The sequence below is a fragment of the Nomascus leucogenys genome, chromosome 15 (assembly GCF_006542625.1).
Source record: "Nomascus leucogenys isolate Asia chromosome 15, Asia_NLE_v1, whole genome shotgun sequence".
NCBI classification, from domain to species: Eukaryota; Metazoa; Chordata; class Mammalia; order Primates; family Hylobatidae; genus Nomascus; species Nomascus leucogenys.
The window spans coordinates 45823040-45838810 of record NC_044395.1 but is presented as its reverse complement, the minus strand read 5'-3'; the positions used below and the strand labels follow the sequence as shown (position 1 = coordinate 45838810).

Here is a 15771-nt window from a genome sequence, read left to right as displayed (position 1 = left end):
TATATTGGTCTCTGAGGTCCCTTCTAGGCTCTGACAACTGGAAACTCTGAAAATGTAAGTTTATAATATTCTTGTAAAATGTTCTCTTTTCAAATTTGTACATTGAGATAGTAGAGAAGAGCAGAGGCAAGCAAAGGCAGGATTGCAGCATAGACCTATGGGCTTGGCCTCTGTGGCCCTGACTCTCTTCTGCTTAGATACCTGGCACTCTCAGCATATATCTGGGGCTTCAGGGCCCAGACCTGCTGCTCTGGGCAGTGGCCTAAGCCCCCAGCATTGCCCTTCTTCTCAGAGATGTGCATCTCCTCTCAGAAAAACTTTGAGGGTAGGAGCTGATAAACTACCTCTGTATAAGGTGCCATGGTCAATAATGGATTAATGTGTGGGCCTCCCAGAGATATTTGCCCAGAATAGACCGATGGAATGCAGGGACAGGCAGCCATCAGGAAACAGAAGTAGGGAATGTTTTGTTTTGTTTTTTTAATTTTTTTATCTGGGTAGGGAACATTTCTCTTTTGCCTTGTGGGAATTCACCACTTCTGCTTCTGTTTCACTGATCCTCTCTAGAATCTTTTTGGCATGTTCTATCAGATTTGCCTATGAGAGCTGCTGATCATTATCTGAGACAGTGCAGATAACCTTTCTCAGAGCCTTGGGATAGATACCTGGTGGCAGTGGTGGGCAGATTTCAGCAGGGAGCATGGCAGGGACTAAGCTTGGCAGGGCTAGTATTTCATGCAGTTGAGAACATAGGCAGGGTGGGGCTTCCCAGTGAGGGCCCTGGACTCTGAACCACAGGCAGCAGCAGCAGCAGCAGCACTGGGATCCCAATGCCAATGAAGATGTGGTCAGTCCATCTCTCTGGCCACATCCCTGAGCCTTGATCTACCCATCAGAGATGACACCTGGCCCATGTAGCCTGTGTGTATTTTGGTTAGCTGAGTGCTTGTCTCTTCTCTCCACCTGGGGAAGCTCTCAGAGGGCAGGGCCCATGCCTGGTTCACTCTTGTGTCTTTCCCAGATACCTCCAGAACCCAGTGTATCAGATCTCAATGAACATAGTGAATTATTACAGATTTTTTCTTCAGGTCCCCTTTATCAATTGCAGAGTCAGTAGCTCTCCTGTGAACATCCATGTAATAAATTCCTTCTAAGATTTAGAACCTCAAGGAAATTTTCTTTCTTATAAAACTAAAATTCTTCCTAAAAGAGGTAATATAATAGAAATAGTTCTTATCACTGGTTTTGGAGTTGGCAAACCCAGATCTAGCTCTTGGCTCTCTTGTTTACCAGCTTAGTGGCCTTCAGGAAGCTGCTGAATAATTTTTTCATCTGTAAAATGGGGATATTAATACATAGGGCACAACTGTTGTGATGAATACATTTGATACTGATATTAAAATTCTTATTGTAGCTGACTAGTGCATGGTGGATACTCAGAAAGTGAAAATGCTTTATCCCAATAGTTGTAAACTGGTGTCACCAACAACAGTAATAGGAATGTACATCTTGTTTCCAGTATTTCAATAAGCTTTATATTTACTCATGGTGGGGGTCATTCAAAACATTCTTTAATAAATGAGGTTGAAAGAGAAACACTAAAAACTTGTAGGCCTTGAAGATGGAAAATAATAAACATCATTGTTGGTGGACCAAGGCTGGGAAACATTAGTATAATCCACCCTATTGCTGTCCTTTACTTCACGGAAGTAGATTGTAAATTTAGTGCTTAGAACATGGTAATGATCTCATCCTGATTTATCTAGGACAATTATCTCTCCCTTTATATGATTTTGCCCTATTTTTATTTGCACTACTCTATGTACATTGCTATTGGTGTTTTTTATTGTAAGCAGTCTAGCATCTTTTAAGGAAGCCACTAGTCTATGAATCTATATGAACAAAAGCAAAAACAAAGACAAATAAAATCCCAAAGCACTCAAACCTAGGTTCTTATCATGAACCAAATAGATTCTTGGACAGTATTCATAGCCTGTCTTCAAAATGGAAATTTCCATATATGTTTTTGAAAACAGCATTTTGAACTTTCCTAAAAGCTTTAAATATAAATAATGTGATGTCGTAGAAAGAATGCTAGCCTGGGAATCAAAAAGATGGAGATCTTTTATTTCATTCTGTCACTGCCTGGTGGCGGTGTTTGTATTGGTGAGGGCTTAGTTTTAAAAAGGAATATCCTCTCTGGCTAGTTAAGCAAAAAAAAAAAAAAAAAAAAAAAAAAAAAAAAAAAAAAAGAATTTATTAAAGGAGCCTGGGTTGTTCACAGTGTCTTTGGAAGGGCTGGAGAAACAAGCTCAAGGCTGAACTATAGGAATAGTGCCCAAAACAGGGCTGTAGAACTTGTCTGATGAGAAAATGACCTCTGTTACCACCACCCATGACTCATTGCTGCACTTGCATTGCTGACAAGACCTCAATTTTACCACAGCCATAACTACCACTATTTCTGGCAATTGTCCTTTACCACCCCTGAAGGCTGGGCTCCTTTGACACCAAACATGGCCCACCCTGAGCTGCTTTTCTTCTGTTAATCCCTTCTGAGGCACAGTCTTAAGTAAGCTTCCCTGATTGGTAGAGAGCCTGGTTCACCTGCATATTTCTAACTGCAAGGAATTCTGGGAAATTGAGCTCTGACCTCTATGTTGGGGTGGTAGGAAACTTATGTGGGAATTTTCCCAAATATAGAAAGGCTATTTAAAAGATAGTCTTTGTAGAACGTTTCAGTTAGACAGGATGAATAAGTTCTGGAGATCTGGAGATCTATTGTACATCATGGTGACTATAGTGAATAATGATGTATTATATACTTAGATCGCTAAGAGAGTAGCTCTTAAATGTTCTCACCACAAAAAAGTAAGCGTGTGAGGTGATAGATATGTGAGTTAGCTTGAGTTAATTACTTCTAAATGAATATGTATATGAAAACATTACATTATGTGTTGTAAATATATACAATTTTATTTGTCAATTATACTTTAATAAAGCTGGGGGGAAATAAAACAAATAAAAGGTACACTTTTCATTTGCCATGAATATTGCAGGGATAGTAAATCCAAACCAACATGAGCCAAACAGGGAACACGAATATATGTTGACAACAGGGACTAAAGTCTTTATTTGTAACCAAACCAAGCAAAGCACCTACCTAGTTTTAGTACTTTGAAAATATTGTTTTGACTCGTCAAGCAGCCAAACAAGAGGCAAAGCCCTCCCCTACACTTGGCTACTTTTGCAATCTCTGATGAACTTTTCTGAGTTTCCATTGCCTTAAATGAAGGTCTTGGATTAAAAACAGGTTTATAGGTTGAAAGCTGGGAGTTATATTTTGTATGGCTTTTGTTTAATGTTTTTAAAATTAGGAGTTTAAACCTAAGAATATATATATCTGGTGCCTCTTGGAAAATAGAAATTGGACCCACATTTCTCTATGGCAACAATCTTTTGGGGGTGAATGGCACTCGCCCTCCTTAGACAGAGCCTGTTCTCTGCATTTCTTCTCAGTTTCCACAAGTCCTTATTGTCTCACACTAAGGCACTTTCTCCTATTTATCTTACATACCTACCCCAGTAGGTACTAGACTAGCTAATTCTTGGATTAGATCATATAAGGCGCCTCCCAGACATAAAATTCCATTATTTTGTTACTCTAGGTATTGTGGAAATAGGCATTTAGGAATCACTGTATAAATAGTTCAAAATAGAACTGAAGACTATTTTTTTTTTAAATTAGAATCCGAATATGAGTGTATACTTGGAAAATCCAAAGGAATCAATTTTAAAATGGTTAGAACTATTAAGAGTATTCAGGAAAGTAGCTGAATATAAGAAAGCTATATATAGAACAATAGCTTTACTTTATATCAGCAATAACTAGTTAGGAAGTGTTCTGAAAAGGGGAATACTATTTGCTGTAGCAACAAAAATGAAATATCTGGGAATAAATTGGATGAGAAGCATAAGACTAAAATGAATGCAATTTTTAAACTTGATATCTCTGAATGGGAAGACAATATTGTGAAAATTCTACTTTTCCAAATTTATAGATTTGAAGAAATTCCAATCAGAATTATACAGTAGGTTTTTGCTGTTGCTGTTGTTAGATTTGGTTTTGTTTAACAGGGTTAAGGGAGGTAAATTGACTGATTGATTATGAAGGTTAATCAAGAAGAATAAGGGGTTGAGAATATCCAATAAAATGTTGAAAGAATATTAAAATGTAGATACTAGAAAGGTATATGACTTACATACATTTGAAAACATTTTCTAGGAGAGATACAAAAATATCAGTGAAATACAGTGTAGAGTCCATAAAAGACCCATTTTTATGAACTTTCATGTAAGTATGGAGAATATTTCAAATCAGTAGAGAAAGAATGGATTATTAATAAAGATTTTGGTGACAGTCAACTAGAAAATGCCTTTATACACTTATTTTATGGTGGAGCACAGTTTCTTTCTTTTTTTTTTTTTTTTTGAGACGGAGTCTCGCTCTGTCGCCCAGGCTGGAGTGCAGTGGTGCGATCTCGGCTCACTGCAAGCTCCGCCTCCCGGGTTCACGCCATTCTCCTGCCTCAGCCTCTCCGAGTAGCTGGGACTACAGGCGCCCGCCACCACACCCGGCTAATTTTTTTGTATTTTTAGTAGAGACGGGGTTTCACCGTGGTCTCGATCTCCTGACCTCGTGATCCGCCCGCCTCGGCCTCCCAAAGTGCTGGGATTACAAGCGTGAGCCACCACACCCAGCCCAGTGGAGCACAGTTTCTAAAAGCCATAACGGAAAGATTATATTGACTACAGAAGAATTTTATGTCTCTCTGTAGCAAAAGATATCACAAACTTAAAAGACAAGGGACAGACTAAGAGAAAATATTTACAACCAGTGTAAGAGCCAGGGGATTAACATTAAGTACTTAAGAACGCCTATAAAATCAACAGATAAAAATGGATCAAAGGCAGGAATAGTTCACAGAAGAAATACAAATGGTCTTTAAACCTATGAAAAGATGCCCAATAATGACACAAATTGAAACAATGATGAACTATTATTTCCACTTACTATATTGGCAACATTTAAAAAGAAAAATATAACTGACTCCAGGTGAACATATGTGGTAACAGGTACTCTCATTTTCCACTGATGGGAGTTTAAATTGGTTCAGCATTTTGGAGGGCAGCCAGCAGAATGTGTCTAGTGTTTAGACTCTTACCTGGTAATTGCACTTGTAGAAATTTTTTATTTGAAAAAATTTGGACAGGTGGATTGATAAATATATATGTATGTGCATGCAAAATATTTATTGCAGTAAACTTTGTAATAGTAAACATTTGGAAAAATAAAATGCCCAACAATAGGGAAATAGTTGGATATATTCTATTGCATTAACTTCAGACAATATTTTTTAGCCATTAGAAAGAGGTAGACCACATATGCATACCAGAAAAATTGTTTGATGTATCAGTTAGGATTGTCTAAGTAATGCTGCAGTAACAACAACCCCTGAACCTCAGGGAATTAAATCAACCAAGGTTTATTGTTTGCTGACTTTATGTATCCATTGTGGTTGTCAGCGGAATTTTGTTCATAGTAGCCACTCAGAGACTGAGGCTGACAGAATAGCCACTACCTTGAATGTTCCCAGTCACATTGCCATAAAGGAAAGAGAATTTTGGAGGGTCAAGTACAACAAATTCTTAGTTGGAAAGAAATACATATCATTTACACTCTCAATTTATTGGCTAGCACTAGTCACAGGACCCCACTCATGTGCTCAGAAGAAGGAGGGAAACCAGATCGTGGTGAACAGCTATGAGTGGCTACCACATATGTGTTGTGCAGTTTTGTAGATAAAGCAAAATCCAGAAGTATGTTAATATCCTACTTATGCCAAAAATGTAAAATTTGTGTGTGCATGTATATTTATATAAATATTTCAAGGAATGTATATCCTTTGAAGAAATGCTAGCAGGCTATGCACCAAGCTATTAGTGGAGTATGCTTCATTCCTTGATTTTTAAACTTTTTTACAATGAGAAATTATTTTTTAAAACTTCAATTTATTCATTTATTTATTTATTTTTATTTATTTATTTTTTTATTATGCTTTAGGTTTTAGGGTACATGTGCACAATGTGCAGGTTTGTTACATATGTATCCATGTGCCATGTTGATTTCCTGCACCCATTAACTCATAACTTAGCACTAGGTATAACTCCTAAAACTTCAATTTAAATAAAATAAAACCCAAATAAAACCAAAAAGCCTGGGAAAAGAGCTTATGGAACATTTTTTCAGAAAGAACATTTTTTATTTCTTGCTTCAGTTTCCAGAAACAGCTAATGGCAGATGGTGGCAGAATGTTCTGAGCAAAAGTCAAGAGGCTTGGAATCATAGAGTAGCACACAGGTTGTTGAAGTTGATAATCTACCTACTCTGATTATTGACTACAGTTAAATAATTGTAATGTGCTTACTTAAAATTCTTATTTTAGGGGCCAAAATATTTTATGTTTATGCAATTACAAGGTTTCAGAGGTTTAAAGTTAAGTTTTGAGATGAAATAGTTTTTATAATTTTCAAATTCCTATCAAATTAGCATGTTTTACCCATTCATTTTCTCCAACATTTTATGAAAATTTTAAAACGATTGGAAAATTTGGCAAGATTAAACAGTGGACACCCCATATATACACCACTGTACCATTAACCTCTTACTTTATTTGCTTTATCACACATCTCTCTATTTATACATTCTTATATCCATCTATTAACCCATCTTAATTTTGGTGCATTTCAAAGAAAATCATAGATAACAGTTACCCCCCTCTAAATATTTTACCATGCTTATTATTTATAGTTTTTCTTTTGATGTAAAATTTATGTTCAATAAAATGCACAAACTTTATACATTTGCTGGGTTTTGACAAATGTACAGTTGTGCAACCCAGATCCCTATTAACACATAGAACATTACCATCACTCCAGAAAGTTCCCTCATGCTCCATCCTAGTCAATTCCTGTGCACATCTGCCATTCAAGAGGCAACTACTGCTCTCTTTTTTTCACTTCAGGTGCTTTTCTTTTTTTTAAACTATAGGTGGATTTTCTCTGTTCTAGAATTTCATATGAACGGAATTATACAGTGTGTACTCTTTTGTGACTTCTTTCATTCAGTATGATTTTGAGATTCATTCATATTATAGAGTGTATCACTAATTCCTTTATATTACTGAGTAGCATTCCATTGTATGAATATACCACCATTTGTTGATTCATTCCCCTGCCAACGGATAGCTGGGTTGTTTTCAGTTTGGGGCTAATATGAATAAATCTGGTCTGAATATTCCTGGCACAAATATTTTTGTAAACATGTGTTTTTATTTCTCTTGGTTATACCTAGGAATTGAATTGCTGGGTCATACATAAAGTAAGTGTGTGTTCAGTTTTTTGAGAAACTGCTAGACCTTTTATCAAAGTGGTTGTATCAGTTTACATTTCCAAGTCCACATTGTCAGTCTTTTGTGGTTGTTGCTTTCTGTGATCTGTTTAAGGTGTCTTCGGCTGGCTCAAAGTCGCCTAGGATAGTCTCCTATGTTTCCCTCCAGTAGCTTTATGGTTTTAGCTTTTGCTTTTAAGTCTATGACTTATCTCAAATTAAATTTTGTATATGGTGTGAAGTAGGGATCAAGGTTCATCTTAAATTCTTAAAATGCTTATTTGAAATTCTTATGTTATGGGCCAGTATATTTTATATTAAAGTAAAGAAAAAATAATTCTAGAGCTTTAGAATATAATTTTGAAATGGAAGAGTTTTCATAATTTTCAAATTCTTGTCTAATTACTGATGTCTTACCCATACTTTTTTTTCTTATTCTATGGTATAGTTTTGGCTGTTAAAATATCAAAATCGCGTTTGCAAAGGAAGCTAAAATACTGGCCTTTTATATTCTCTCAAATCTTATAGTTTTCAATAGTTTCCTTAGTAATACATTTGTATTTCTTGAAAACTGAAGTATTCTCACTAAAATAATATCCCAGTTAACTGAGGAATGCTGGATACCAATGATCTTATTAACTGAAAAAAAATATGGCAAACATAGAGTGGATTATATTTTCCAAAGATTGCTTCAACAGTATCTCCTATCCAACATGCGCCCCTATAATGTGAACTTGACCCTTATTCTTCTGAGGGATAGGGCTATGTCATTTCCCCTTGAATCTTTTTTAATTTACAATTTCTTATTTTTGTGGGTACATAGTAGGTGTATATATTTATGGGATACCTGAAATGTTTGGATACAGGCATGCAATGCATAATTATCACATCATGGAAAATGGGGCATCCCCTTAAGCATTTAACTTTTGTGTTACAAACAATCTAATGACACTCTAAGTTATTTTAAATATGCAGTTAAATTGTTATTGACTACAGTCACCCTGCTCTGCTATCAAATACTATCATTCATTCTATTTTTTTTGTACCCATTAACCATCCCCACCTGCTGCCCTCCCCTCTCCCCCACTACCCTTTCTAGCCTCTGATAAGCATCCTTCTACTCTATCTCCATGGGTTTGATTGTTTTGACTTGTAGATCCCACAAATAAATGAGAACATGTGATGTTTGTCGTTTGTACCTGGCTTATTTCACTTAACATAATGAGCAAATCTCATTCTTTTTTTTGACTGAATAGTACTCCATTGTGTATGAGTACCATATTTTCTTTATTTACTTACCTATTGGTGGACACTTACGTTTCTTCCAAATCTTGGCTTTTGTGAACAGAGCTGCAACAAATATGAAAGTGCAGATATCTCTTTGATATACTGATTTCTTTTCTTTTGGATATATACCCAGCAGTGGGATTGCTGGATCATATGGTAGCTCTGTTTTTAGTTTTTTGAGAAACCTCCAAACTGTTCTCCACAGTGGTTGTACTAATTTACATTCCCACCAACAGTGTAAAAGGGTTCTCTTTTCTCCACATCCTCTCCAGCATTTGTTATTGCCTGTCTCTCGGGATATGAGCCATTTTAACTGGGGTGAGATGATACCTCATTGTACTTTTGATTTGCATTTATCTGATGATCAGTGATGTTGAGCATCTTTTCATATGCCTGTTTGCCACTTGTATGTCTTCTTTTGAGAAATGTGTATTCAAATTTTTTGCCGATTTATAAATCATATCATTAGATTTTTTCTGTATAGAGTTGTTTGAGCTCCTTATATATTCTTGTTATTAATCCCTTCTCAGATGGGTAGTTTGTAGATATTTTCTCCCATTCTGTGGCTTGTCTCTTCATTTTGTTGATTGTTTTCTTTGTTGTGAAGAAGCTTTTTAACTTGATGTGATCCCATTGGCCCATTTTTGCTGTAGTTGCCTGTGCTTGTGGGGTATTACCCAAGAAATCTTTGCCCAGCCTGATGTCCTGGAGAGTTTCCCAATGTTTTCTTGTAGTAGTTTCATGGTTCGAGGTCTTAGATTTAAGTCTTTAATACATTTTGGTTTTATTTTTGATTTGATATGGTGAGAGATAGGGGTCTCATTTCATTTTTTTGTATATGGATATCCAGTTTTCCCAGCACCATTTATTGATGAGACTATCTTTTCCCCAGTGTATGATCTTGGCACCTCCCTTGAATATTGAGTGGGCTTGTGATTCACATATAACAAATAGAATATGACAGAAGTAATGCTGCGTGACTTCCAAGGCCAAGTTAGAAAAGATGCAGGTTGTGCATTGTCTGCTATGACACTTCCCTTTGGAGCCTGAGCTACTGCCTGTGTTAAGAGGTCCTGCCACCTTGAGGCTACTATGTTATGAAGAAGCCCAGGCTACACGGAGAAACCAACCACATGTGGGTGTTAATTTGATTGAGAGCCCCAGCTGATATCTCAGCTAATGGCCCTTGTCATGCATAATTCAAGCCTCTAGTTATAAAATCTTCCAAGTTAAAGCTCCAGACATTTTTTTTTAAATTTTATTATTATTATACTTTAAGTTTTAGGGTACATGTGCACAATATGCAGGTTGGTTACATATGCATACATGTGCCATGCTGGTATGCTGCACCCATTAACTCGTCATTTAGCAATAGGTATATCTCCTAATGCTATCCCTCCCCCTCCCCCCAACCCACAACTGTCCCCAGTGTGTTATGTTCCCCTTCCTGTGTCCATGTGTTCTCATTGTTCAATTCCCACCTATGAGTGAGAACATGCAGTGTTTGGTTTTTTGTCCTTGCGATAGTTTGCTGAGAATGATCATTTCCAGCTTCATCCATGTCCCTACAAAGGACATGAACTCATCATTTTTTATGGCTTCATAGTATTCCATGGTGTATATGTGCCACATTTTCTTAATCCAGTCTATCATTGTTGGACATTTAGGTTGATTCCAAGTCTTTGCTATTGTGAATAGTGCTGCCATAAACATACGTGTGCATGTGTCTTTATAGCAGCATGATTTATAATCCCTTGGGTATATACCCAGTAATGGGATGGCTGGGTCAAACGGTATTTCTAGTTCTAGATCTATGAGGAATCACCACACTGACTTCCACAATGGTTGAGCTAGTCTACAGTCCCACCAACAGTGTAAAACTGTTCCTATTTCTCAAAAACACAGCAAAATCCAGCAGCAGTATTCTAGAATCCTTTTTGAAGGACAAAACTTCATACCCTAGAAGAAGTGTTCTGGAAACGTATGTGAGGTCCAAACACTCAGAACTCAGCAGCAGGTTTCTGGAAACCTTTGTGAGGGACAAAGACTTAGAACCCAGCAGCAGTGTTCTGGAATCCTTTGTCAGGGACAAACACTCTGAACCCAGCCACTGTGTTCTGGAATCCTATGTGAGGGACAAACACTGAGAAACCAGCCACTGCGTTGTGGAATCCTATCTGAGGGACAAACATTCAGACACCCGTAGATGTTATCTAGAATCCTAAGTGAGGGACAAACACTGAAAACACAGTAGCAGCGTTCTGGAATCCTATGTGAGGGACAAACACTCAGAACCCAGATACTGTGTTCTGGAATCCTATCTGAGGGACAAACTTTCAGACACCCGAAGAAGTGTTCTGGAATCCTATGTGAGGGACAAACACTCTGAACCCAGCCACTGTGTTTTGGAATCCTATGTGAGGGACAAACATTCAGACACTCGTAGATGTGTTGTGGAATCCTATGTGAGGGACAAACCCTCAGAAATCAATGGCAGTGCTCTGGTATCTTTTGTGAGGGACAACACTCAGAAACCAGCCCAGCAGCGGTGTTCTGGAGTCCTATGTGAGGGATAAACATTCAGACACTCCCAGATGTGTTCTAGAATCCTACATGAGGGACAAACCCTCGGAAAACAGTAGCAGTGCTCTGGAATCCTTTTCGTGGGATAAACACTCAGAACCCAGCAGCAGTGTTCTGGAATCCTTTGTGAGGGCAAACACTCAGAACCCAGCAGCAGTGTTCTGGAATCCTTTGTGAGGGACAAACATTCAGAATCTCGTAGCAATGCTCTGGAATCATATGTGAGGAACAAACACTCAGAACCCAACAGCAGTGTTCTGAAATCCTATATAAGGGACAAACACTAAGAAACAGCAGCAGCGTTCTGGAATCCTATGTGAGGGACCAACCCTCACAACCCAGAAGCAGTGTTCTGGAATCCTATGTGAGGGATCAACCCTCACAACCCAGAAGCAGTGTTCTGGAATCCTATGTGAATGACAAACACTCAGAACCCAGCAGCAGAGTTCTAGAATCCTTTGTGAGGGACAAACACTCTGAACCCAGCAGCAGTGTTCTAGAATCCTATGTGAGGGACTAACATTCGGAATCTCGTAGCAGAGTTCTGGAATCGTAGGTGAGGGACACTGAACCCAGCAGCAGTGTTTTGGACTCCCATGTGAGGGACAATCAATCAGAAACGAGGAGCACATTTCTGGAATCCTATGCGAGTAAGAAACAATCAGAACCCAGCAGCAGTGTTCTAGAATCCTTTGTGAGGGACAAAATTTGAAACCCTCGAATAAGTGTTCTGGAAACATATGTGCGGGCCAACTACTCAGAACCAAGGAGCAGGGTTCTGAAATCCTATGTGAGGGACAAACTCTCTGAACCCAGCCACTGTGTTCTGGGATCCTATCTGGGGGACAAATATTCAGAGACTCCTAGATGTGTTCTGGAATCCTGTGTGAGGGACAAACCTTGAGAATCCAGCAGCAGTGCTCTGGAATCCTTTGTGAGAGACAAACACTCAGAACCCAGCAGCAGTGTTCTGGAGCAACATTCAGAACCTCGTAGCAGGGTTCTGGAATCCTTTGTGATGGGCAAACATTCAGAACCTCGTAGCAGTGTCTGGAATCCTAAGTGAGGAACAAACACTCAAAACACAAGTAGCAGTGTTCTGGAATCCTTTGTGCAGGACAAATACTCAGAACCCAGCCACTGTCTTCTGGAATCCTATCTGAGGGACAAAGATTCAGACACCCGTAGAAGTCTTCTGGAATCCCATGTGAGGGACAAATATTCAGAAAAATGTAGCAGTGTTCTAGAATCCTATGTGAGGGACAAACTCTCAGAACCCAGCCACAGTGTTCTGGAATAATATGTGAGGGACAAATCCTCAGAACCCAGGAGAAGTGTTCTGGAATCCTATGTGAATTATAAACAGGCAGAACACTGTGGCAGTGTCTGGAATCCTATGGGATGGACAAACACCCAGAACCCAGCAGCAGTGTTGCAGAATCCTTAGTCAGAGACAAACACTCAGAACCCAGCAGCAGCGTTCTAGAATCCCTTGTGAGGGACAAACACTCAGAATCCAGCAGCAGTGTTTTAGAATCCTTAGTGAGAGACAAACACTCAGAACCCAGCAGCAGTGTTCTAGAATCCCTTGTGAGGGACAAACACTCAGAATCCAGCAGCAGTGTTCTAGAATCCTTTGTGAAGGACTAATATTCAGAACCTGGTAGCAAAGTTCTGGAATTGTAGGTGAGGGATAAACACTCTGAACCCAGCAGCAGTGTTTATGAATCCCATGTGAGGGATAAACACTCAGAACCCAGGAGCAGGGTTCTGGAATCCTATTTGAGTAAAAACAATAAAACCTAGCAACAGTGCTCTAAAATACTTTGTGAGGGACAAAACTTCAGACCCCCAAAGAACTGTTCTGGAAACATGTGTGAGGGACAAACACTCAGAACCCAGCAGCAGTGTTCTGGAATCCTTTGCGATGGGCAAACATTCAGACCCTCAAAGCAGTGTTCTGGAATCCTACGTGAAGGACAAACACTCAGAACCCAGCCACTGTGTTCTAAAAATCCTATTTGATGGACAAACATTCAGAAAACCTTAGAAGTGTTCTGGAATCCTAAGCGAGGGACAAACACTTAAAACACAGTAGCAGCATTGTGGAATCCTATGTGAGGGACAAACATTCAGAAACAAACTACTGTGTTCTGGAATCCTATCTGAAAGACAAACATTCAGAACTTCGTAGCAGTGTTCTGGAATCCTAAGTGAGGAACAAACCCTCTGAACCCAGCAGCAGTGTTCTGGAATCCTATGTGAGTGACAAACATTCAGAACCCACCAGCAGTGTTCTAGAATCCTCTGTGAGGGACAAACATTCAGACCCTCGAAGCAGTGTTCTGGAATCCTATGTGCGGGAGAAACATTCAGAACCCAGCAGCGGTGTTCTGGAATATTTTGTGATGGGCAAACATTCAGACTTCCGTAGCAGCGTTCTGGAATCCTAAGTGAGGGACAAACACTCAAAACCCAGCAGCAGTGTTCTGGAATCCTTTGTGATGGGCAAACATTCAGACCCTCGTAGCAGTGTTCTGGAATCATATGTGAGGGACAAACACTCAAAACACAATAGCAGCGTTCTGGAATCCAATGTGAGGGACAAACACCGAGAACCCAGACACTGTGTTCTGGAATCCTATCTGAAGGACAAACATTCAGATACCCGCAGAAGTGTCCTGCAATCGTATGTGGGGATCAAACACTCAGAACACTGTGGCAGCGTTCTGGAATCCTATGTGAGGGACAAACACTCAGAACCCAGCAACAGTGTTCTGGAATCCTATGTGAGGGACAACACTCAGAACTCAGCAGCATTGTTCTGGTGTCCTATGGGATGGACAAACCCTCAGAAGCTGGCAGCACTGTTCTACAATCCGTTGTGAGAGACACTCTTTTAGAACCTCATAGCAGTGTTCTGGAATACTAAGTGAGGGACAAACACTCTGAACCAGGCAGTAGTGTTCTGGAATCCTATCTGAGGGAGAATCATTCAGACAATCTTAGACAGCTTCTGGAATCCTATGTGAGGGACGAACAGTCAGAACATAGCCACTGGGTTCTGCAATCCTATCTGAAAGACAAACATTCAGACACTCATAGCAGTGTTCTGTACTCCTTTCTGAGGGACAAACCCTCGCAGCCCCACAGCACTGTTATGGAATCCTATGAAAGTGACAAACACTCAGAACCCACCTGCAGTTTTCTAGAATCCTTTGTGAGGGACAAAGATTCAGACCCTCAAATAAGTGTTCTGGAAACTCATGTGTGGGACAAACACTCAGAACTCAGCAGCAGGTTTCTGGAATCGTTTGTGAGTAAAAAACCAACAGAACACACCAGTAGTGTTCTAAAATCCTTTGTGAGGCATAAAAATTCACACCCTCGAAGAAGTGTCCTAGAAATGTATGGGAGGGCCAAACACTCAGAACCCAGCAGCAGTGTTCTGGAATCCTATGAGAGGGACAAACACTCTGAACCCAGCAGCAGTGTTCTAGAATCTTTTGTGAGGGACAAACATTCAGAACATCCTAACGGTGTTCTGGAATCCTATGTGAGGGACAGTGTGAACCCAGCAGCAATGTTCCAGAATCTCCACTGAGGGACAAACACTCAGAAGCAGACAGCAATGTTCGGGAATCCTATGTGAGTGACGAACACTCTGAATCCAGCAGCAGTGTTTCTAGAATCCCTTTTGAGGGACAAAACTTCAAAACCCTCGAATAAGTGTTCTGCAAACGTATGTGAGGTCCTAACACTCAGAACCGTTGTAGCAGGTTTCCAGAATCCTTTGTGAGGGACAAAGACTTTGAACCCAGCAGCAGTGTTCTGGAATCCTTTGTCAGGAACAAAACACTCTGAACCCAGCCACTGTGTTCTGGAATCCTATGTGAGGGACAAAAACTCACAACCCATCCACTGCGTTCTGGAATCCTATATGAGGGACAAACATTCAGAAGCCAGCCACTCTGTTCTAGAATCCTATCAGAAGGACAAACATTCAGACACCCAAATAAGTGTTCTGGAATCCTATGTGAGGGACAAACACTCAGAACAGTGTAGCAATGTTTGGAATCCTCTATGAGGGACAAAAACTCTGAACCCAGCCACTGTGTTCTGGAATCCTATTTGAGGGATAAACATTCAGACATTCTTAGATGTGTTCTGGAATCCTATGTGAGGGACAAACCCTCAAAAACCAGTAGCAGTGCTCTGGAATCCTTTGTCAGGGACAAACACTGAGAACCCAGCAACAGTGTTCTGGAATCTTTGTAAGTGACAAATATTCAGACACTCCTAGATGTGTTCTGGAATCCTATGTGAGGGACAAACCCTCAGAAACCAGTAGCAGTGCTCTGGATTCTATAGTGAGGGACAATCACTCAGAACCCAGCAGCAGTGTTCTGGAATCCTTAGTGAGGGACAAACACTCAGAACCCAGCAGCAGT

At 39.6% G+C, this 15771-nt stretch overlaps 1 pseudogene; it reads left to right on the top strand.

Moving 5' to 3' along the window:
- Positions 1–15771, top strand: part of LOC100607680 — a 137880-nt pseudogene that overhangs the window by 111412 nt on the left and 10697 nt on the right.